This window comes from Rattus norvegicus, chromosome 2 (genome assembly GCF_021556685.1).
Source record: "Rattus norvegicus strain SHRSP/BbbUtx chromosome 2, alternate assembly SHRSP_T2T, whole genome shotgun sequence".
Taxonomy (NCBI): Eukaryota; Metazoa; Chordata; class Mammalia; order Rodentia; family Muridae; genus Rattus; species Rattus norvegicus.
In genome coordinates, this window is record NC_141535.1 from 3,476,536 (window position 1) to 3,498,830 (window position 22,295).

The following is a 22,295-nucleotide window of genomic DNA, read 5'->3' on the forward strand; positions in this document are numbered from 1 at the left end:
GCATGGTTTCATACATTCCTTGGAAACCGTTGTCAAGCTGGGATAAGAACTTCTTGTATAGGGTTAGGGAAGTCGTCGGCCCTGCAGTTCCAGTGCCAGCACCTGTAGCTACTCCTGCAGCAACCAGGAATGGCACAACCTGCAGTGCCCTCTTATGCTGGACAGGTATATGTCAAAAACTGCAATTGGTAGAGATTCTTTGCCATGTATTACTCCTAGTTCAGGGAAGGAACACCAGTGTGTAAACTCTTCCTGACCAGCTGGCAGGTAGGTGATGATATATACCAGTGCCACACAGAATTGACGTGTTTTGAGCTGCAGGGCCCTGCGGCAGAGATAGGCTGTCAAGGATTGTGGTGCTATTGCAGTCTAGGGAAATGAGTTTTCCTTCAGAACATGTCCTGGATGTCCTAAAACTCTCACACCAATAAGAGGGATACAAGTAGTATGGGGCGATGGCAGCATCGGAGTCAGGGCAGCTGATAAAAGCTGAGGTAAGGTTATTGGGCAGTATCACTAGAGAGGCTGTAATTGGCAATTGTGAATTAGTTTCAGGGGGGGTACTACGTAGCTAGCAGTCTTTAAAGTGACCAGGTTGGGTGCCATAAGGAGTTGGTACACCAAGGTCAGGGTCTGAATCAAAAGGCTAAATGACAAGTTAGTACCATTTGTGAGGGGGGATGTCAAGGACGTAAGGACTTTGGAGGGCTGTTTGATTATTTCTCCTATTTTTCCGATATCTAGAGTTTGGGAATTTGGACAAAATTTCTCTGGATGTGGATAGTACTCTGGATGTGGAGGCCCTGCTTGGTTTTTAAATTAGAGCTTACCAACAACTCCTGTTTTCTACCTGGGATTCCATGGGTCTTGTATATAGAAGAACAGGGTCTTGCATTGCTGACAGAAGTGATTGGTCCTTGATCCTAACATATGTATCTGGAACGACCAATATGGGCAGTCCCCATATTTGTCTGGCCATTTTTTGCAATCATCTGGTCAAAGAGAAAACAGACAAAGAGAACATAATATGTAGAAGGAATGACAGATATAGGGATGACAGCAATTTGGATTGGCTCCCAGCATAGAGTGGTTTTCTGATCCTATTGCGAAAGTCTGTTTGTGATCAGTGGGGATTCCTTGAACCTCAAATCTCTAGATGTAAGTGATAGCATGGATGGAAACAATCAGATGAGAAGCCCAGGTCTAATAGAGTGGAGTGGAGCACAGATGCTAGAGTGGTGTCTCATTCTTCTGGGATTGGGCACAAGGTGGGTGGTCTCAACATCTTTTGCAGCTTAAGAGAGCAGGGTCCATGAAGGGCCCTACCATTTAGGAAAGAAAGCTAAGAGCTGCTGATCTGGAGGGGACAGAAGAACTTGGTCTCAAATGTTGATAGGTAGTGGACAGTAGACAGCGTGTGGCCTTAGTCAGTGGTGGTCAGTAAAGTTCCATAGGAGAGAAAGGGAGAGACAAAGTAATGGGGCAAGAAAGTGGTCTAGGAGGGGAGTGCATTTAGTTGAAAGACCAGGAGTTATTACTGACATCCATACATGAGTTTGAAAGGTGAGACAAAGAGAAGTCACTTGGGGAGAGCTTGTAACATAAAATGAGCCAGAGGTAGGAGTTTTGCCCAATCAAAGGTCCTGTGACAGTTTGACAAGAGTGGCTTGTAGGGAGCAGTTAGTTCTTTCTACCTCACCTGAAGATTGAGGGTGGTATAGAATATGAAAATGCCATGTGATATCTAGGGCCTTAGACAGAATTTGAGAAATTTGGGAAGTAAATTAGGGACCATTGTCTCACTGAAGGGAGGCTGAGACACCAAATTGGGATGATCTCTTGGAAGAGAAACTCAGAAACTGTCTGAACCCTTTTGTTAGTTGTGGGATATGCCTCCACCCACCCTGAGAATGTGTCAATCAAAACTAGGAGGTAACTGGCACATTTGGCATGTGGGTAAAGACAAGTTGCCCGTCAGTTCCAGGAAGGGAACCTCTGGCCTGATGGGTAGAAAAAGGGGTGCTACAATACCAGAGGTTGAAGTCTGACACTTGACAGACTTTGGAAGAGGCAGTGATGGATTTAAGAAACTTAAGTCCTTAGGAGTAGGCTTCTGGTGGGTTGTAACAAAATAAGACAATGCCTTGCTGTTAGGATGAAAGATGTGGCCAAGATAGGACAGAATTTCATGAGTGTTAGGAAGTGAGAGTGGGGATGTGGGTTGCAGTGTAAGAATGTCCTGGGGAGGGTAAGACATGTGTAGGCCCCTAAGGGCCGCAGCTCTGGCTGCCTCTTCAGCTCCGTTGTTTCCCTTGGAGACAATAGAGTCATTCGTCAGGTGGGATCTGCAGTGGACAAACCCAATAGCTGTGTGGAGATGGGAGGCCTTTAGCATGGCCATAATTTTGTTTGCATTAGTTACTGATCCTCCTTTAGTCATAAGTACCATGGGGTACTTATGCTCATTCCAGTTAGGGGCATGGGTCAGGATGATATGGAAAGCATGTTTAGAATCTGTGTAGATGTTGAGGGATTGTCCCTGTGCCAGTTGAAAGGCATGGGTAAGGACTACTACTTCAGCCTGTTGATTGGTGGTATGAGCAGGAAGGGCCTGTGCCTCAGTGTCTGTCACTATGAGGCAGCTGGCTCTTATGGCTCCTTCACGTAGAAAGGAGCTTCCATCTGTATACCAGGTATAGATGGTCTGAGGCAAATTGCCCTCCTGTATGTGTGAAGGGTGAGGTAATAATTCCTCTAAGGTTTTAGTGCAGGAGTGAGATAAGGAGTGGTTAGTATTTGGTGGAGAAAGAAGATTGGAAAGGCAGGTGTGATTGAAAGGGTAGTGTGGAGTCTTCTATTAGTGCTACCTGAAGAGAAAGAACCTTGGAGGGAGGTAGATTCTGTCAACCTTTGAAAGGTAGGAGCTGTGACATGTTATAAGAGGAGAAGACCATTGTAGGCAACCCAAATGTTAGGTTTTCTTATTCTTCAATAAGGAGTTCAGCAGCTGCTAAGGTACAAACACAAGGTGCCATCCCTGCATGGTTAGATCTAGTTTTTTTGACAGGTATGCTAGAGGTACAAAGGAGGGTCCCAGTTGGTGACCTACATTTCCAAATGTTGGTATCAGGAACTGCTTTTACCTCCAGCAATGATGTCATCTGGTCACCTGAGCATCTGTTGTCAAGGCAACTGTCATCTATTTCTAGCATATATTTCATGTTACGGTTACACCACATTTCATGTTACGGTTACACCACATTTCACATAAAAGGCAGATCCTTTCTGCCCTCTTCAACTTCTCTCTCCTCTCTTCCCTTTTTTTCCTCTCTTTTTCTCCTACCTCTCTTCACCCCTTTGGCCTTTGTCTCTACCATTCCAATAAACCTCTCCACGTGGAACCTGTTGGCCTGGTGTGGTTTGTCCAGATGTGAGCCATAGAGGCTCTCTGTAAAAGACAATGTAACAGACCCCGTGAGAGAGAGAGACCTCACCGCCTGGTCAGGTGGGCACTGCTGAGGCTGCAGAGCGGAAGAGACCACCAACACTGCCCACCCCTGCCCACATCCCTGGCCCAAGAGGAAACTGTATAAGTCCTCTGGGCTCCCATGGGGGAGGGCCCAGGAGCGGCAGGACCCCTGCCTGAGACACCGCCTGAACCTGAAGGAAACAGACCGGATAAACAGTTCTCTGCACCCAAATCCCGTGGGAGGGAGAGCTGAACCTTCAGAGAGGCAGACAAGCCTGGGAAACCAGAATAGACTGCTCTCTGCACACACATCTCGGACGTCAGAGGAAAAAGCCAAAGACCATCTGGAAACCTGGTGCACTGAAGCTCCCGGAAACGGCGGCACAGGTCTTCCTGGTTGCTGCCACTGCAGAGAGCCCGTGGGCAGCACCCCACGAGCGAACTTGAGCCTCGGGAATACAGTTAAGACCAAATTTTCTGCTGCAAGAAAGCTGCCTGGTGAACTCAAGACACAGGCCCACAGGAACAGCTGAAGACCTGTAGAGAGGAAAAACTACACGCCTGAAAGCAGAACACTCTGTCCCCATAACTGACTGAAAGAGAGGAAAACAGGTCTACAGCACTCCTGACACACAGGCTTATAGGACAGTCTAGCCACTGTCAGAAATAGCAGAACAAAGTAACACTAGAGATAATCTGATGGCAAGAGGCAAGCGCAGGAACCCAAGCAACAGAAACCAAGACTACATGGCACCATCGGAGCCCAATTCTCCCATCAAAACAAACATGGAATATCCAAACACACCAGAAAAGCAAGATCTAGTTTCAAAATCATTTTTGATCATGATGCTGGAGGACTTCAAGAAAGACGTGAAGAACTCCCTTAGAGAACAAGTAGAAGCCTACAGAGAGGAATCGCAAAAATGCCTGAAAGAATTCCAGGAAAAGATAAATAAACAAGAAGAAGCCCATAGAGAGGAGACACAAAAATCCCTGAAAGAATTCCAGGAAAACATAAATAAACAAGTAGAAGGCCATAAAGAGGAGACACAAAAATCCCTGAAAGAATTCCAGGAAAACATAAATAAACAAGTAGAAGCCCATAGAGAGGAGACACAATAATCCCTGAAAGAATTCCAGGAAAACACAATCAAACAGTTGAAGGAATTAAAAATGGAAATAGAAGCAATCAAGAAAGAACACATGGAAACAACCCTGGATATAGAAAACCAAAAGAAGAGACAAGGAGCTGTAGATACAAGCTTCACCAACAGAATACAAGAGATGGAAGAGAGAATCTCAGGAGCAGAAGATTCCATAGAAATCATTGACTCAACTGTCAAAGATAATGTAAAGCGGAAAAAGCTACTGATCCGAAACATACAGGAAATCCAGGACTCAATGAGAAGATCAAACCTAAGGATAATAGGTATAGAAGAGAGTGAAGACTCCCAGCTCAAAGGACCAGTAAATATCTTCAACAAAATCATAGAAGGAAACTTCCCTAACCTAAAAAAAGAGATACCCATAGGCATACAAGAAGCCTACAGAACTCCAAATAGATTGGACCAGAAAAGAAACACCTCCCGTCACATAATTGTCAAAACACCAAACGCACAAAATAAGAAAGAATATTAAAAGCAGTAAGAGAAAATGGTCAAATAACATATAAAGGCAGACCTATCAGAATCACACCAGACTTCTCGCCAGAAACTATGAAGGCCAGAAGATCCTGGACAGATGTCATACAGACCCTAAGAGAACACAAATGCCAGCCCAGGTTACTGTATCCTGCAAAACTCTCAATTAACATAGATGGAGAAACCAAGATATTCCATGACAAAACCAAATTTGCACAATATCTTTCTACAAATCCAGCACTACAAAGGATAATAAATGGTAAAGCCCAACATAAGTAGGCAAGCTATACCCTAGAAGAAGCAAGAAACTAATCGTCTTGGCAAAAAAACAAAGAGAATGAAAGCACACAAACATAACCTCACATCCAAATATGAATATAACGGGAAGCAATAATCACTATTCCTTAATATTTCTCAATATCAATGGCCTCAACTCCCCAATAAAAAGACATAGATTAACAAACTGGATACGCAATGAGAACCCTGCATTCTGCTGCCTACAGGAAACACACCTCAGAGACAAAGACAGACACTACCTCAGAGTGAAAGGCTGGAAAACAATTTTCCAAGCAAATGGTCAGAAGAAGCAAGCTGGAGTAGCCATTCTAATATCAAATAAAATCAATTTCCAACTAAAAGTCATCAAAAAAGATAAGGAAGGACACTTCATATTCATCAAAGTAAAAATCCACCAAGATGAACTCTCAATCCTAAATATCTATGCCCCAAATACAAGGGCACCTACATACATAAAAGAAACCTTACTAAAGCTCAAAACACACATTGCACCTCACACAATAATAATGGGAGATTTCAACACCCCACTCTCATCAATGGACAGATCTTGGAAACAGAAATTAAACAGTGATGTCGACAGACTAAGAGAAGTCATGAGCCAAATGGACTTAACGGATATTTATAGAACATTCTATCCTAAAGCAAAAGGATATACCTTTTTCTCAGCTCCTCATGGTACTTTCTCCAAAATTGACCATATAATTGGTCAAAAAACGGGCCTCAACAGGTACAGAAAGATAGAAATAATCCCATGCGTGCTATCGATCCACCATGGCCTAAAACTGGTCCTCAATAACAATAAGGGAAGAATGCCCACATATATGTGGAAATTGAACAATGCTCTACTCAATGATAACCTGGTCAAGGAAGAAATAAAGAAAGAAATTAAAAACTTTTTAGAATATAATGAAAATGAAGGTACAACATACCCAAACTTATGGGACACAATGAAAGCTGTGCTAAGAGGAAAACTCATAGCACTGAGTGCCTGCAGAAAGAAACAGGAAAGAGCATATGTCAGCAGCTTGACAGCACACCTAAAAGCTCTAGAACAAAAAGAATCAAATACACCCAGGAGGAGTAGAAGGCAGGAAATAATCAAACTCAGAGCTGAAATCAACCAAGTAGAAACAAAAAGGACCATAGAAAGAATCAACAGAACCAAAAGTTGGTTCTTTGAGAAAATCAACAAGATAGATAAACCCTTAGCCAGACTAACGAGAGGACACAGAGAGTGCGTCCAAATTAACAAAATCAGAAATGAAAAGGGAGACATAACTACAGATTCAGAGGAAATTCAAAAAATCATCAGATCTTACTATAAAAACCTATATTCAACAAAACTTGAAAATCTTCAGGAAATGGACAATTTCCTAGACAGATACCAGGTATCGAAGTTAAATCAGGAACAGATAAACCAGTTAAACAACCCCATACCTCCTAAGAAAATAGAAGCAGTCATTAAAGGTCTCCCAACCAAAAAGAGCCCAGGTCCAGACGGGTTTAGTGCAGAATTCTATCAAACCTTCACAGAAGACCTCATACCAATATTATCCAAACTATTCCACAAAATTGAAACAGATGGAGCACTACCGAATTCCTTCTACGAAGCCACAATTACTCTTATACCTAAACCACACAAAGACACAACAAAGAAAGAGAACTTCAGACCAATTTCCCTTATGAATATCGACGAAAAAATACTCAATAAAATTCTGGCAAACCGAATTCAAGAGCACATCAAAACAATCATCCACCATGATCAAGTAGGCTTCCTCCCAGGCATGCAGGGATGGTTTAATATATGGAATACCATCAACGTGATCCATTATATAAACAAACTGAAAGAACAGAACCACATGATCATTTCATTAGATGCTGAGAAAACCTTCTTTATAATAGCCAGAAGCTGGAATGAACACATATGCCCTTCAAAAGAGGAATGGATTCAAAAAAGTGGTACATCTCCTCAGTGGAGTACCACTCAGCTATCAAAAACAATGACGTCATGAAATTCATAGGCAAATGGAATGAACTAGAAAATATCATCCTGAATGAGTTTACTCAATCACAGGAAAACACACTTGGTATGCACTCATTGATAAGTGGATATTAGCCAAAAAGCTCGAATTACCCAAGATGCAGTCCAGAGACCACAGGAAGCTCAAGAAGAAGGATGACCAAAATTAAGATGCTCCCACTCCTTAAAAGGGGATATATATATATATATATATATATATATATATATATATGTGTGTGTATATGTTTATATGTATATATATGTATGTATGTATATATATGTATACTAGATATGATTGATGAAGTAATAAAATGCATATTGAAAGGAACTGGATATAGATCTCTCCTGAGAGACACATCCAGAGCATGTTCAATAGAGAAGTCAATGCTAGCAGCAAACCACTGATCTGAGAACAAGACCCTTGGAGGGAATTAGATGAAATATTGAAACAGTTGAAGGAGCATGCAACCCCATCAAAACAACAATGCCAACCAAACAGAGCTTCCAGGGCCTAAACCAGTACCGAAAGACTATACATGGAATAATCCAGGGCTCCAACCACATATATAGCAGAGAATAGACCTGTTGGGGCACCAAGGGAAGGGGAAGCCCCTGGTCTTGCCAAGGTTGGACCACCAGTAGAGGGGAATATGGGGGGGGGTAAAGTGGATGTAAAGGGGGAATACCTGTATGGGGGAGGGGAATGGGAGGGAATGGGGACTTATATACAGGAAATTGGGAAGGGGAATAATATTTGAAATGTAAGTAAAGAAATATATCTAATAAAAATTTTTAAAAATTAAAATTTAGGAACCAAGAAGATGCCAATGCCAGTTCTAGCTATAATGATTAGGTCCTGAGATGGAGAAGGGGAGTTAGCAAAAGTGAAGACACTGACCACTTTTTGATTTTCAGGCAAGTGGCCACAAATAACTTGTGCCTTCTATATTTATACAATGACAATTGTGCTTACCCAAGCAGTGATATCATTGCTTACATTATTAAAAGAAATCATAATATCCACATTTGAAAAGCTCTATCTTTACACAAATCCCCCAATAGTTCCCCTTCCTCCTTCTCCCATTACTTGGATCAGTCACCACCTAAACTTATTTTGCATTAAAACACGCAATTTCAGCAAGACAAAAGAGATGTCTGGCCAGGCTTGTCCTGTAAACTGGAAGACATACCTGTCTGGTAGCAAACATGGTTACATAGTTATGCATAGTGAGAGGCCGAATTAAACATTTGTTGGTAAACTATCTCTAGTTATTATCTCCTATCATAATTCCCTTTTAATTGCAGACAGACAAGTTCATTTTACAAAGCAGATCTTCTAGACATCTTTCTAATATATAGATCTTTGTAAGATGTAATCATTCTAAGAGCTATTTTCAAGTCTCTATTAATCCAACATAATCTCTGCATTTTCCATGTCTCCACTGATCAGATATAGCTTCTTAAAAACAGTTATGTAAGCAGGACCTACCTCTCTCCACAACTGACACAGACTTGCTCAGTGTGACTGGGTACTTCTCTAAAGATATGATTATAAGTCTCAAATTCCCAGGATTTATGGTAACATCTGGAGGACTGATAGATACAAAAAGAGGTGAAGAACATTTTATGCCTTGAAAGAGTTTTGAGAAAAATGTAGAATCATCCACAGTGACTTAGTCTGTGTGACTCCAGATGGCCTTGTCCATGACTGATGAAGTGCTACAGTTTTGATAATGACTTTATGCAGTTCAATGAAGGAATGGAGAGCTTGTAGGGCATGCAAACTTGGTACTAAATATTAAGGCCACCAAATTTACCTTGTCAACTGAGAAGTGGTTTCCATGGACTTGCCATAGTAGAATCCTGTCACTGAAGCACTCATATGCTATTCCTTGCAGCATCTACATGGCCACTGCCAGACAGAGGTAGCACCTCTGCTAAATTATTTCTGATACATGCATGAGGATCTAAGTGCAGTCTCCAGAGAACATGTAAAAAGTCATGGGACTGTGTTCCAAGCTAATCATCCTGGTGCCTGTGAAATGGAGAACAAAGAAACCCTGTGGCTTCACAGAGCCCCAGTCTACCTAAATTGGTAATTCCATGGTCAGCTTGAGACCACATCACAAAATCAATACAGTAGAGAGTGACTGAGAATGATACCCAGTATTGATCTTTGACCTCCTTATTCACACCTGTGGACATGCAACTGCAGACACATGTGCCCCCACACAAATATGTACACACAAAGTACTGTGACCTTATAAGCAGACTCAAGCCTCTTTAGAAAGTTTCATGTCATTTTTTACCCTGCAACATCTCTCATACAGCACACTGTTCCTTATTGTTTGCACTTTATCTTTTCTTAGTTTTAGATATATTATGCCCATTGTCTATCATAATGAATTTCATCTTTAAAAATAACATCAGTATCATTATATTCATTCAGCCTCCTTGTCTTTAGGCAACAGAAATCATTTTTTTAACTTATTTTTACAGGAGACTGGAGAGTTGACGGAGAAGTTAAGAACATGTACTACTTCTGAAGAAGACCCATGTTAGATTCAAAGAACCAGATGACACATAATCACTGGTAATTTCAGTTTCAGGGACCCAATACCCTTCGTTTTCTACCCTCCACAGGCAACCCTATGCAGGCAAATACTCACACATAATTTAATAAAGACACACACCCCACATATACACGTTTACAATTTAAATTATTTTCTGGCCTTATTTTTTTTTAACTAGGACAAAGAGGGTAAAATTATTTAATCTACTTCAAATTTCTGAAGGGGAACATTTTGCATTTTCGATAGGAGACAAACCACACCAGATTTAGAGGCATCTAAATCCAAGTTGACACATGTGTCCATCATATACATTAATGTGCCTTTTGAATTGTCTTTTACTTTTCCATAATGGGTATTGCTTACAATTGTGTTGCTGCAGATTTGGTTTTACCACAGGCTTCTTTGATGCTCTGAGCTGCTTTGATTTTAATTTCTGCTCTTCTCTCAATTAGCTTCTAACCCTACATTGTTATTCTATCTTATCATTCATTTTATAACATCCATGCTCCATGAATTTGAAGAAGATAACAACAATTGCTGCTTAAAGTGTACTTCTTTCCCTTATAGTCACTCTATTGAAAAACATAGACTTTTGCCTTTAATTGTTTTTTTGTTTTTTGACACAAGCTTTTTCCTTGAGTATAATAATTCTGTTTTACTCTTTTAAATTTATCCTTTCCAAATAAGACAATAGAAAACTTGTGGGGGTGCTTTGAAAATGAATATGAGAATGATCCCTATTGTCTATATTTTGATGTCTTCTACATTTGAAAAATGAGTGCTGATTCAGCAACTAAATCCTGCACAGGCAACCACTGTGGAGAGTCCAGTGGAAGTATTCCAGGACTCCTGATGGATGTCAGATCCCCTTGGACTCATACACCTGACACTTTTAACTAGTATATTACCCTAAACCCAAGTTGTTGGAGTATTGTCTTTCATGCTCTACCTCATATCTCAGAAAGAATGAAGAATATCATATTGGAACAAGGTCACTTGATTCTATTTCACGATGTGACTAAGAAACCTGGAATCTCCTAGTCGTAGTCCTGATTTGGTTATAAAGGAGAACATTTTGTTTTATTTCTCTAGTTACATACAGTACATTTCAGTGTAGATGCCTATTCCTCTACCATGCAAGGAAAGGTCCCTATAAATCTAAGTGATACAAATACAAGTGCTATTGTCTGGTCACCCTGGTTACAAAATACCACTGTGGAAAAGTCTCTGGAATCTACATGCCCCATATTTAAGTTTTTTGATTCACCAATCTGAGTAATACATGTTCATGAGTCTGAACTTATTTTATCCAGGAGTTGTTTAGCTTATCTCTGCCAGACCAAGTTGCCTTCATATGAACTATGTATGTATTCTTTTTTTAATTATCAATATTATGTTCTGTTTCTCTGTAATACTAGGCAGAAATTCCATGTATGTAATTTTTTTCTTGCTTCAGAAATGGGAGAAACGGAACTCACATATGTACAGGGATACAGGATGACAGAGTACAATTTATGGCATTCATTTCCTCCTTCCATTGTGTATGTCCCAAGGACCAAACCAAGGTTAACAGCCTTGGCAACAAATATCTTTACCTACTGAGCTATTTCACTCTTCCTAGTATATTTCATAATTTATTGTTGCAAGCCCAATTGCTACCCCATGCCAAAAAAAGGAATGTTTTCTTGCTGGTGTGTGCTATAATCTAAAGCATTTCTTTAGATTAAGTCATTGTCCTCTTTAATACCCTATTATGATACATATAATATCTGTGGGCATGCAGAAACACATGTACACACATAATTTCACTGACATACACTGTCGGTGCCCAATGCCCGCACTGACACGGTACCGAGAATCAGGCGAAAGCCTGCGGGATTAAAGAAACACACACACACACACACACACACACACACACACACACACACACACACACACGCACACAGAGGTTATTATTAGCCATTGTTTTGTAAAATTTTAATGATATCACTTCAATATACAAGCTTAGAGATATACATCCACAAACTCTCACCTACAAACTATATAGGAAGGTTTTTTATCAATGTGATATAAAACTAGAGATAACTTGGAAGAAGAAATCTTAACTGAGAAAAAATTCTTCATAAGATTGTCCTATGAAAAAGCCTGTGGGCACTTTCTTGATCAATAATTTTGTTGGAGGGCCCAACTCCCTGTAGGTTGTCCCACTCTTGGGTGTATTGTTCGCGCTTTTATAAAAACACAGGCTGAGCAAGTGATAAACATAGACCAATAAACAATCTTCTTTCCATGTCTCTCTAACAATTCCTGCCTGCTTAATCACTGGGATATCTTCCTACCCTACCTCATGCAACTAGGATTTGTTTTAGTGATTTTGTGTTTTGGACTGATGGCTGCTAATGTGATCATAAAATAAGACTTAAATTGAATCTTTCAACCTTCTAGAAAATGTGTAAAATAATTTTATTCTAATACCCTCATCTTTCAGACACAGGACATCATATATGAAAGGTCAGAAAGATTCTGCCATAAATATAGGCATCCTGAAAGGTTAATTCTTTACAACCAATAGGTCCAGGTAAGAACTACGTAGATAAATATTAGCAAAATGATTGTACATTGTAAGGTTAGTTTATATAAGGAAGTAGCCATGTTTGAAAGTGTCATATAATTGAGGGCCAGATAAAGTAGTAATTCAAAGAAAAAAGTGACAGAATGTATCACAGATAAAATGTGCCCAATTCACATGAGAACAGCTTAGGAATAAGAGAATGCACAAGAGTAGAGAAAGAGAGACAAAACTAAACAAAAGAAAGACAGAGAGAAGTAGAGCAAGAAAGAGAAGTTGTGGTGTGTGACATGGGTTTACGGAAGTTTTCTGGAGACATGTTTTTACAGATTCAGGTTCTGAGAGAACAAACTATTCACTGGGGAAAACAGAAAAAGCTGGAGAATTAGAAGGATCCAGAAGATTGTAACACATTGTCCAAGTTAATGTGAGTCCAAGCAGAACATCTCATGAAGATGCCAAGAGAAACCATATTGAATAAGTCAGCTTGGAAGGTTGGATCACATGGAGGCTAGAAGCTCCTAGTATTAGGTCTATAAATAGTAGAACAGAGGGAAAAAATACTCTGGTCTCAGCCTAAAGGACATATTTGAATAGCTTGGGTAAGACTCTTATCTCATCACTTTATCTAAGAAAAGAAAAGTGACATTCACTTAGAAAGACATACAGACAGACACACAGACAGACAGACAGACAGACACACACACACACACACAGAGACACACAAACACACAAACATACAAACATAGAGTGGTGTGGGGAGGGAGGGAAGAAGAGAGGGAGGGAAGAAGGGAGAGTGCTTGCAGTCAACCATTGAACTGAGAACAAGGTTCCAAAGAGAGGAGTTACAGAAAGAACTGAAGTAGTTGAAGGGGTTTGCCGCCCCATAAGAAGAACAATATCAACCAACCAAACCCCTGCCCTCGATCTTCCATGGACTAAACAACCATCCCAAGAATACACAAGGATGAGCCTATGGCTCCATCTGCATATGAAGCAGAGGATGTCCTTTTCAGGCACCAATGGGAGCAAATGCCCTTGGTCCTGTCAAGGCTTGATGCCCCAGTGTAGGGAACTGTCAGAATGGGCAGGTTGGAAGGAGTGAGTGGGTGACTGAGGAACTGCCCTCATAGAACAGGAGGCATGAGCGGAAATAATAGCTGGTTTCTAGAGGACAAATCAGGAAAGGGGATAATATTTAAAATGTGAATTAAAACAATCCCCTCCCCTAATAAAAGAAAAAGAAAGAGAAATGGAGAAAGAAAAAGTAAAACAAATGGGGGTACATAACTAAACAGATGCCGACTGGGTTCGTGGTGGTGTTATTCCCATGATAGTCAAGCATCTACTGAGAATCCAAAATCTTTGGGTTTCGGTGGAGTATGGTTGCAAAGCTGAAACTTAAAGGAACTGACGGAAAGGCACCACCAAGAGTGGAGCCTGCAGCTTAATTTGACTCAACACGGGAATCCTCACCCGGCCTGGACACAGACAGGATTGACAGATTGATAGGTCTTTCTCGCTTCCCTGGGTGGTGGTTCATGGCTGTTCTTAGTGGGTGGAGCGATATGTCTGGTTAATTCCTATAAGGAAGAAGACTCTGGCATGCTAACTAGTTACGCGACCCCCTGAGCGGTCGGCGTCCCCCAACTTCTTAGAGGGACAAGTGGTGTTCAGCCACCTGAGATTGAACAATAACAGGTCTGTGATGCCCTTAGATGTCCTCGGCTGCATGTGCACCACACTGACTGGCTCAGCATGTGCCTACCCTATGCCTGCAGGCATTGGTAACCCATTGAACCGCATTTGTGATGGAGATCTGGGATTACAATTATTCCCCATGAAAGAGGAATTCCCAGTAAGTGCGGGTCATAAGCTTGCTTTGATTAAGTCCCTGTCCCTTGTACACACAGCCCTTCCCTACTACCGATTGGATGGTTTAGTGAGGCCTCATCAGCCCATGGCCCTGTGGGAGGGCTGAGAAGATGGTGGAACTTGATTATCTAGAGGAAGTAAAAGTCTTAACAAGGTTTCTGTAGGTGAACCTGCAGAAGGATCATTAATGGAGAAGGCCGAGGGGTGTCTGGTCCTTTCTTGGGCCTGTGTGAGTCCCTCCTCTCACCGGGAGGGGTGTCCCTGTGTCCCGGTCGCCATCATGGCCCGTGCCACAGCCTGCAAGCCAAGTGGCCATTTCGGGAAAAGCAGGGATTGTTATGGAGCGGTGCGGGGAGGGTGTCAGGTCTGTTCCATTGAGGGATCTCCTCCATTCTCTCTCTCCCTCCCTCCTCTGCCTTTATCCACACCTCCGTGCGCCAGCCTCCGCCTCCACCACCGCCTCAAGCACCTCCCTTGCCCAAAGCCGCCGGGTGCTGGGTTAGCGGCGTCCCATGTCCCTTGTTTCCCGCCTTTCCGATCCCGACCCTGTCTATTTTTTCTTTTCACATGTATCCTTTAGTTTCCCGCTGGCCGGCCTGAGGTGGAACCGCCTCGCCATTGGCCCCTCTCTTCCAGTGCAGCAGGGGCGGGCGGGGGAGCTTGTGCCAGTGTTAGCACCCATACAAGTCCGCTCACACCCCACATAGCCATACAACTCTTAGCGTTGGATCACTTGGTTCGTGCGTCGATGAAGAATGCAGCTAGCTGCGAGAATTAATGTGAATTGCAGGACACATTGATCATGGACACTTTGGACGCACTTGGGGCCCCGGGTTCCTCCCTGGACTACACCTGTCTGAGAATCACTTGAGCATCAATTGCCGCCCTCTTGCGGTTTGGCTGCCGCTGCGGGGGGGGGGGGGGGGTTGGGGGATGGGCGCATCGCGCGGCTTGGACTCTGCTCGCAGGGCCTCTCCCCTTGGCCGTCCGTCTCCCGAAGGACAGACGTGGGCATTGTCCAGCGTTCGTCCACGCCTTGTTGGTCTGAGCAGGCCTCATCCTCCCCATCCACTGGCACCGCGCACCGGCCAACCTCCTTGTGGCTCCTTCCTGCTTGCCCCGCCGCTCCCGCTCCCGTCCTCCCCCGCTCTCTCCACCATGTGGACGCGTCGGCATGGGCCGGTCGGGTGCTTGGGCGCCAGAGGGGCTGCGTTTCCGGGGTCGGTCATCGTGCCTCCGATCTGGTGGGAGGCAGGCCCTTCCCATGGGGTCGGTGCATCCACCACCACTGTGCACCCGCCAGTGCACACAGAGAGAGTGACCTGCAAGCGTCGGATAGGGTGGGGGCCATACCTCACCTGCGGGGGCCTGTCTCAGGTACCTCTCCTCCCCCCCCCTCTGCCGGGGGCCGACCACTTGTGCGCCAGCCAGAGGGACACCGTGGTGTCCATGCGCTGACACGACTTGCCCCCGGGATGTGGGAGCTGGCTGGGGTGGAGAGGTCGCAGGCCACGGCCTGGGACCCCGGCACCCTCTCGTTCTCCTCTCTGTCCATCCGCCCGTGGCAGCACGCGCGCCCTCCTTTCCTCCTTCCCCTCTTGACAGTGACCTCAGATCAGACATGACGACCCACTGAATTTAAGCATATTAGTCAGCGGAGGAAGAGAAAGTAACCAGGATTCCCTCACTAATGGTGAGTGAACAAGGAAGAGCCCATCGCTGAATCCCTGCCGCGTGCCGTGGCGCGGGAAATGTGGCATATGGAAGACCCACTCCCTGGCGCCGCTGGTGGGGGGCCCAAGTCCTTCGGATCGAGGCCCAGCCTGTGGATGGTGTGAGGCCGGTAGCGGACCCAGGAGCGCCTGGCGCGGGACTTCCCAGAGTCGGGTTGCCTGGGAATGCAGCCCAAAGAGGGTGGTAAACTCCATTTAAGGCTAAATACTGGCAGGAGACTGATAGCCAACAAGTACAGTAAGGAAAAGTTGAAAAGAACATTGAAGAGAGAGTTCAAGAGGGCGTGAAATCGTTAAGAGGTAAACTGGTGAGGTCAGCGCAGTCCGCCAGAGGATTCAACCCGGCTGTCCATGTTCGACTGGGCCAGTGAACCCAGTGGATCTTTCCTGCTCCCCATTCCTCCCGACCTCTCCACCTGCGCGACTTTCTTCCCCCTCCGTGCGTCCCACTGTTGCCATCCCGCTCCTCCCAATGCGGTGGGGGGGTCGGCGGGCGCTCCCGGGGCGGGCGCGGGGTGCGGTGTGGGTGCCCAGGTGGGACCTGGGGTAGGGTTGGTGGGTAATGCCTCCCCTCCCGTCGGTGACTGGCCACGCTGGGCGTCCTTCCACTGTGGTGGTGCGCCAAAACCGGCTACGGGACCTCTGGGAAGGCCATGCGGGGAAGGCACTGTGGGGAAGGTGACTTGGGAGGTGGTGTGGCAACACCCATGGGCCCTGGACCACCCCGCCCCGAGTATTACAGCACATCCTATCCATACAGAAGACACTGACAGACAGACACACACACACACACACACACACACACACACACACACACACAGGCACTCACACACACAGAGACACACACACACAAATACATATTTAAATATTTAAAATGATGTTTAAAAAAACCAGTCTTCCTGTTTAACAGAGGTTTAAAGGGAAGTTGGCTGACAGAATGTTTTTGTGGGTTTTTATTCTCTTTTTTACCAAATAGGAGGTAGATCTGTTGGCCCTTTTATTAAAAGCCAAAGTATTAAGTGGTGAGCAGATGTATCAACCTTACCATTCTGTTCCTTTCATGAAAACCAGGTAGTGTTGTTTCTTTGACTTTTCCTTTTTGAAACAAAATGGAAGGAGCTCTACCAGTTGGCCTAGTTTCCCTGTTCCTTTTCCCTCTTCCACTGTATGCTCAATGAAATAAAGGAAATAAATGAAGTTTCTAGTCATTTATTTGTTTGGGAGACCCGAACTCTCTCTCAAGAGATATTTCCATCTCCACCCCCCACCACGACACACACAGGAGGCCTACTCCCTGTATGTGGGGGAAGGGGGAGGGGTGGACAGGAGCTAGCTGAGAGGGGGTGGGGTGGGGCTGGAGATATGCATGTCCCTGAAGGTCTGTCAGGGTAATACTGCTGCTACCCTAGCATGCTTTGCTTCAGTGCTGAGCCAGGCTGTGCCTCTTTGGGGGGGGGGCAAGTTTTCTGCCTGAAATCAGTGAGTGACGATTTCAGTGTGAATGTCTGATCCCTCGCTGTCCTTTCAGTGCTCTGGCTCATGGCAAATGACTGAAGAAAACCTTAGTTAGACTCACACCCAGCTGTTTGGAAATGGTAATGGAATTGATAGCACACCCTCAGGGATAGAGGAAGACTCCCTTTGCTCACTCTCAAATCCTAGCCTTGCCCTGCCAGCTCTGGATTTCTAAGTAAGGCTGAATCTGGACCATATTTGCAAGATTTGGCATTTCTGATTCATGTTTAATGTTTAGTTAAATAAAGCTTGTGAAGGGCTGGAGAGATGGCTCCGAGGTTAAGAGCACTCACTGCTCTGCTCTTCCAGAGGTCCTGAGTTTCATTCCACAGAAACCATATAGTGGCTCACAACCCTCTGCAAAGGGATATCCCGTGTACTATACTGCCATGTGTATATGAAAAGTGGTTTAGTGTACTCATATAAATGAAAATAAATAAACAAACCTTTAAAAGAATGAAACAAAATGAAGCTTGGAAAGAAACTGAGCATCTTAAAATGCCAGGCACGTCTATCCACTCCTTTTATTTTATTTCGTTTGTGTAAAACATAACCACAGAGGTAGTTCCCCTTTTATTGACCTCGATAGCACAACTGGGACAGAAGTGCAAACTATCATCTACCTATCTGGGAGTGGAGTGGTTGGATACAGGGAGATGGAACATTTGCAGTTAGTAAAGTTGTGCTGTCGGGTTTTTTTTCCTTTCCTTTTTGGATAGATATCGGGAGCTTTTTTTTTTTTTTTTTTTTTTTTTTTTTTTTTAAGAACAAATTTTGTTTTCTATGCAACATTCTGATCATAGTTTCACATCGCAAAGCTCTTTCCAGATCCTTCCTCCCCATCCTCCACCCCGTTGTACCCCAGGCCTGTCCTTATATGTGGTTGATGCATTCCCAGGTGAATCTCCATTAGAGAAAGCACGATATTCCCATCTCCTATGACTTTCAATGGCAGATGACTTAATTGCCAGTGACTTCGGACTTAACTCCATTTTTCCCTTGGAGAACTGGGTTTGGATCTGTTGAACGAAGGCAGGCTCTGGGATTTGTAACAAACAAACAAACAAACACACCAAAAAATATTTAAAGCAGGCAACAACTGCCTGCACGCCAAGAGACTGTTGACTCCTCTTTGGAGCTAGTATGATGTGAAACTTGTTTAATAAAGTAGAATCCACACAGCACAAAGGGAACACTTTAACAAATTATGAGGAAGAGAGAGAGAGAGAGAGAGAGAGAGAGAGAGAGAGAGAGAGATCTGTTTATCTCCCTCCTCTGGTTTTTCAGACTAAAGATTTCATCTTCCTCTGTCTCTGGTGCTGGTGGCTTTACTGATGGTTTGGGGGGATTGGGATAGAGATAGGAAGAAAAAGTCTTGAGTGCTGATTTTAAAACTTCCCCCCCTCTCTCTAGAACGCTCTCTCTCTCTCTCTCTCTGCTCCTCTCCCTCTCCCTCTCTCTCTCTCGCTCTCTACACACACACACACACACACACACACACACATACACACACACTTCCTAGGATGAAAGAAAAAAATGAAAAGGAAGGCATGCATGGTGATGCATGACTTTGATCTCACTTTGGTCTCAGTACTGGAGAGGAAGATAGGAAGGCCTATCTAGATGCAATGTGAAGAAGGCCTATGTCAGATTAGTTAATGGCTAGGTAACGGTTACCTAGCTAGTCTGCCATTTCGTTGCAATTACTAATATTATAAGGACACTTTCTCATTGGTTGTTTCTGCTGTTACTGCCAGAATTCATTACATATTCTGGTAGGTTCTTCTGTGTGATAACACACTCAGAAACCAAACACTGTAGAAGTCAGTCTACTGCTTTCTTTGTTGTCTAGTTACCTGCAATAATCTTGGACCTGAACCGAACACTGAGCAGCATTTCCCAAAACGATCCATGTAAAAGGTTTTATAAGCTGGACCACCAACACTAGAGCGACAGTGCAGACAGAGACTATTTGGAACCGGACTTCCATTTTGAGTTTTTGTTTGTGTTCTTGCTTTTTTCTATTGTCCTGTCCTGTTCTGTCATGTCCGTCCTGTCTGTTTGTCTGTCTTTCTCTCTGTCTGTCTGTATCTCTGTTTTTCACTCTGTAAATCCACACATGTAGTTCTTTCCATGTCTTATATTTCAAAACAAATAATGCTTGTTGTGCTTCTCATCTCATTCAAGGGTACTACTCTCTAGATCAGAGGAGCCCCCTTACAATTCTCCAAAGGTAGTGATGACTGGGGTGTTCAGTGCAACTAAGCAGGAATTATATGGTTGTTGCCATTATGCTTTATCTTACCCAAGGTAGGGTTTCGGGGCATGGTTGCCAAGATGGCAAAAAACAGACAGTGATTGAAGAGAAGAAACAATAACCTACAATTTTCCCTCTCTGTCACTGTTTCTCTGTCACTCTCTGTCTCTCTTCCCTCCTTCCCTCCCTCCTCTCTCAGACCTGAATGAACCTTGCAACTAAAGTAAATGTGCAGTGAAAAGAAGCCAGGTGCGGTGCTGCATGTCTTTAATTGCATCACTTGAGTGGTGGAGGTGGTTAGAACACTGTGAGCAGGCTGCACACCTGATCCAGGTACTGATTTCCAGGGCTTATGTGCAAAGACCCCTGACTCAAATAAAGAAATGAAGAGGAAATTAAAGAAACAGATACAATTAACTTGGAATAAACCAAACAAACTAAGGAAAAGGGAAGGCAGCATTGGGGTGGACTGGCTTACAGAGGAGGGGCAAATATTTATTTGCCAGTGCCTCCTCAGTTGAACACACACACACACACACACACACACACACACACACACACACACAAAGAGAGAGAGAGGGGGGGGGGGAGAGAGAGAGAGAGAGAGAGAGAGGGAGAGAGAGAGAGAGAGCGAGCAATCAATCTGTTAATCTGTTTGTCTCCCTCCCCTAGTTTTTCAGATAGGGTTTCTCTATGAATTCTTCTGTAGACTGATGGCTCAGAGGGCAAAGCTGCTGGCTGTTAAAGGTCTAGGGAAAACATGAAGGCCTAGATGCAATGTGTAGGCCTGAGGGAACTGTTAAGGCCTAGATGCCCTGTGAAGGAGGCCTACATCATGTATATATATATACACACATATTCATATATATGAATATGTATGTGAATGTGTATACACTCACGTATCCTTTATTATATTAGCTTATTTTGAATATAATTTCCATGCTAATCAAAAAGAGGAAATTTTCTTTGGCATCGGATTCTTCTTGAACACAAAATGGATATAAATAATCACATATTCAGATGTTATATCTAATATTGAGGAGATATTCCCAGATATGGTGTTAATCCATCATAGTCCATGTGTAAACACAAAACAGACGTAGTAAGAATTTTGTCAAGTGGATTTTAAAAACTTATATAGGGTTATTAAGAGCAGTGGTAACATTTTTTAACTTGATATTTTATATATTTACATTGCAAATATTATTCCCTTGCCGAGTTACCCACTCTCCCACAACCCACCCCCTGCTTCCATGAGGATGCTTTTCCTCCCATCACCCACTTGCACCTCAATAGCATACGATTCCCCTGCACTGGAGAAAGGAACATTCACGGGACCAAGGGCTTCCCCTCCTATTGATGCCAGACAATGCCATCCTCTGCTCCATATGCAACTGAAGCAATAGGCTTTTACATGAGTACTATTTGGTTAGTAGTTTAATCCCTGGGAACACTGGTAAGTCTAGTTGGTTGATATTGTTGTTCTTCCTATGGGTTTGCAAACCATTTCAGCTCTTCCTTCACTCCTTCATTGGAGTCCCCATGGAGTCCGATGGTTGGCTTAAAGCATGCTTGTCTATATCAGTGAGGTTCTGGCAGAATCTCTCAGGAGACATCCACATCAAGCTTCCATCAATAAGGACTTCTTGGCATCAGCAATACTGACTAGGTTTGGTGGCTGCAGATGTGATAGATCCCCAGATGGGGCAGCATCTAGATGGCCTTTCCTTAAGTCTCTGCTCCACTGTGTCCCTATATTCCCCTCCCTCTTGAGTGTTTTTTCCCCCTTCTAGAAAGGACTGAAGTGTACACATTTTGTTCTTCCTACTTCTTGAGCATCATATGGTCTATGAATTATATCTTGGGTATTCCAAGCTTTGGACTAGTATATACTAACTGTGTTAATTCACTCAGGATGATAATTCCTAGTTCTATCCATTTGCCTAGGAATTTCATGAAGTCATGGTTTTTAAAAGCTGAGTAGTACTTCATTGTGTAAATATGCCACATTTCTGTATCCATTCCTCTGTTGAAGGGCATCTGGGTTCCAGCTTCTGGCTGGAGGGCCTTTGCACTATAACTCTTCCAGTCTGATGTCTCTCTCTCTCAGTCATGCTCAAAAGATTTTGTCCTGGGTGATTCTAGAATCCCATAAAATTACAAAAGCATTTTAATTAAATTAAAATATAGCAAAAGGTAAAACGATGAATAAACTCTGTTCAGCTTAATCTTTTCTTGATTATTATCAGTATATAAGATACATACTGGGTGACAACAGCAAATTAAGAATTACCCTGCAGTCCCTTAACCATTTTCTATGTATCTGTGGTGTTGTGTGTTGTAAGAA

The 22,295-nt window shown here is 43.4% G+C and overlaps 1 non-coding gene and 1 pseudogene across 1 annotated transcript; both read left to right on the forward strand.

Annotated features, from left to right (window-relative positions):
* Positions 1 to 13,725: 13,725 nt before the first annotated feature.
* On the forward strand, positions 13,726 to 14,630 carry LOC147995919 (18S ribosomal RNA; annotated as a pseudogene; the record flags this gene model as incomplete).
* A 526-nt stretch (positions 14,631 to 15,156) lies between these two features.
* On the forward strand, positions 15,157 to 15,309 carry LOC134486018 (5.8S ribosomal RNA). Its single transcript, XR_015679371.1, has one exon. It is a non-coding gene; the product is annotated as a 5.8S ribosomal RNA (ribosomal RNA).
* The last annotated feature ends 6,986 nt before the right edge of the window (positions 15,310 to 22,295 follow it).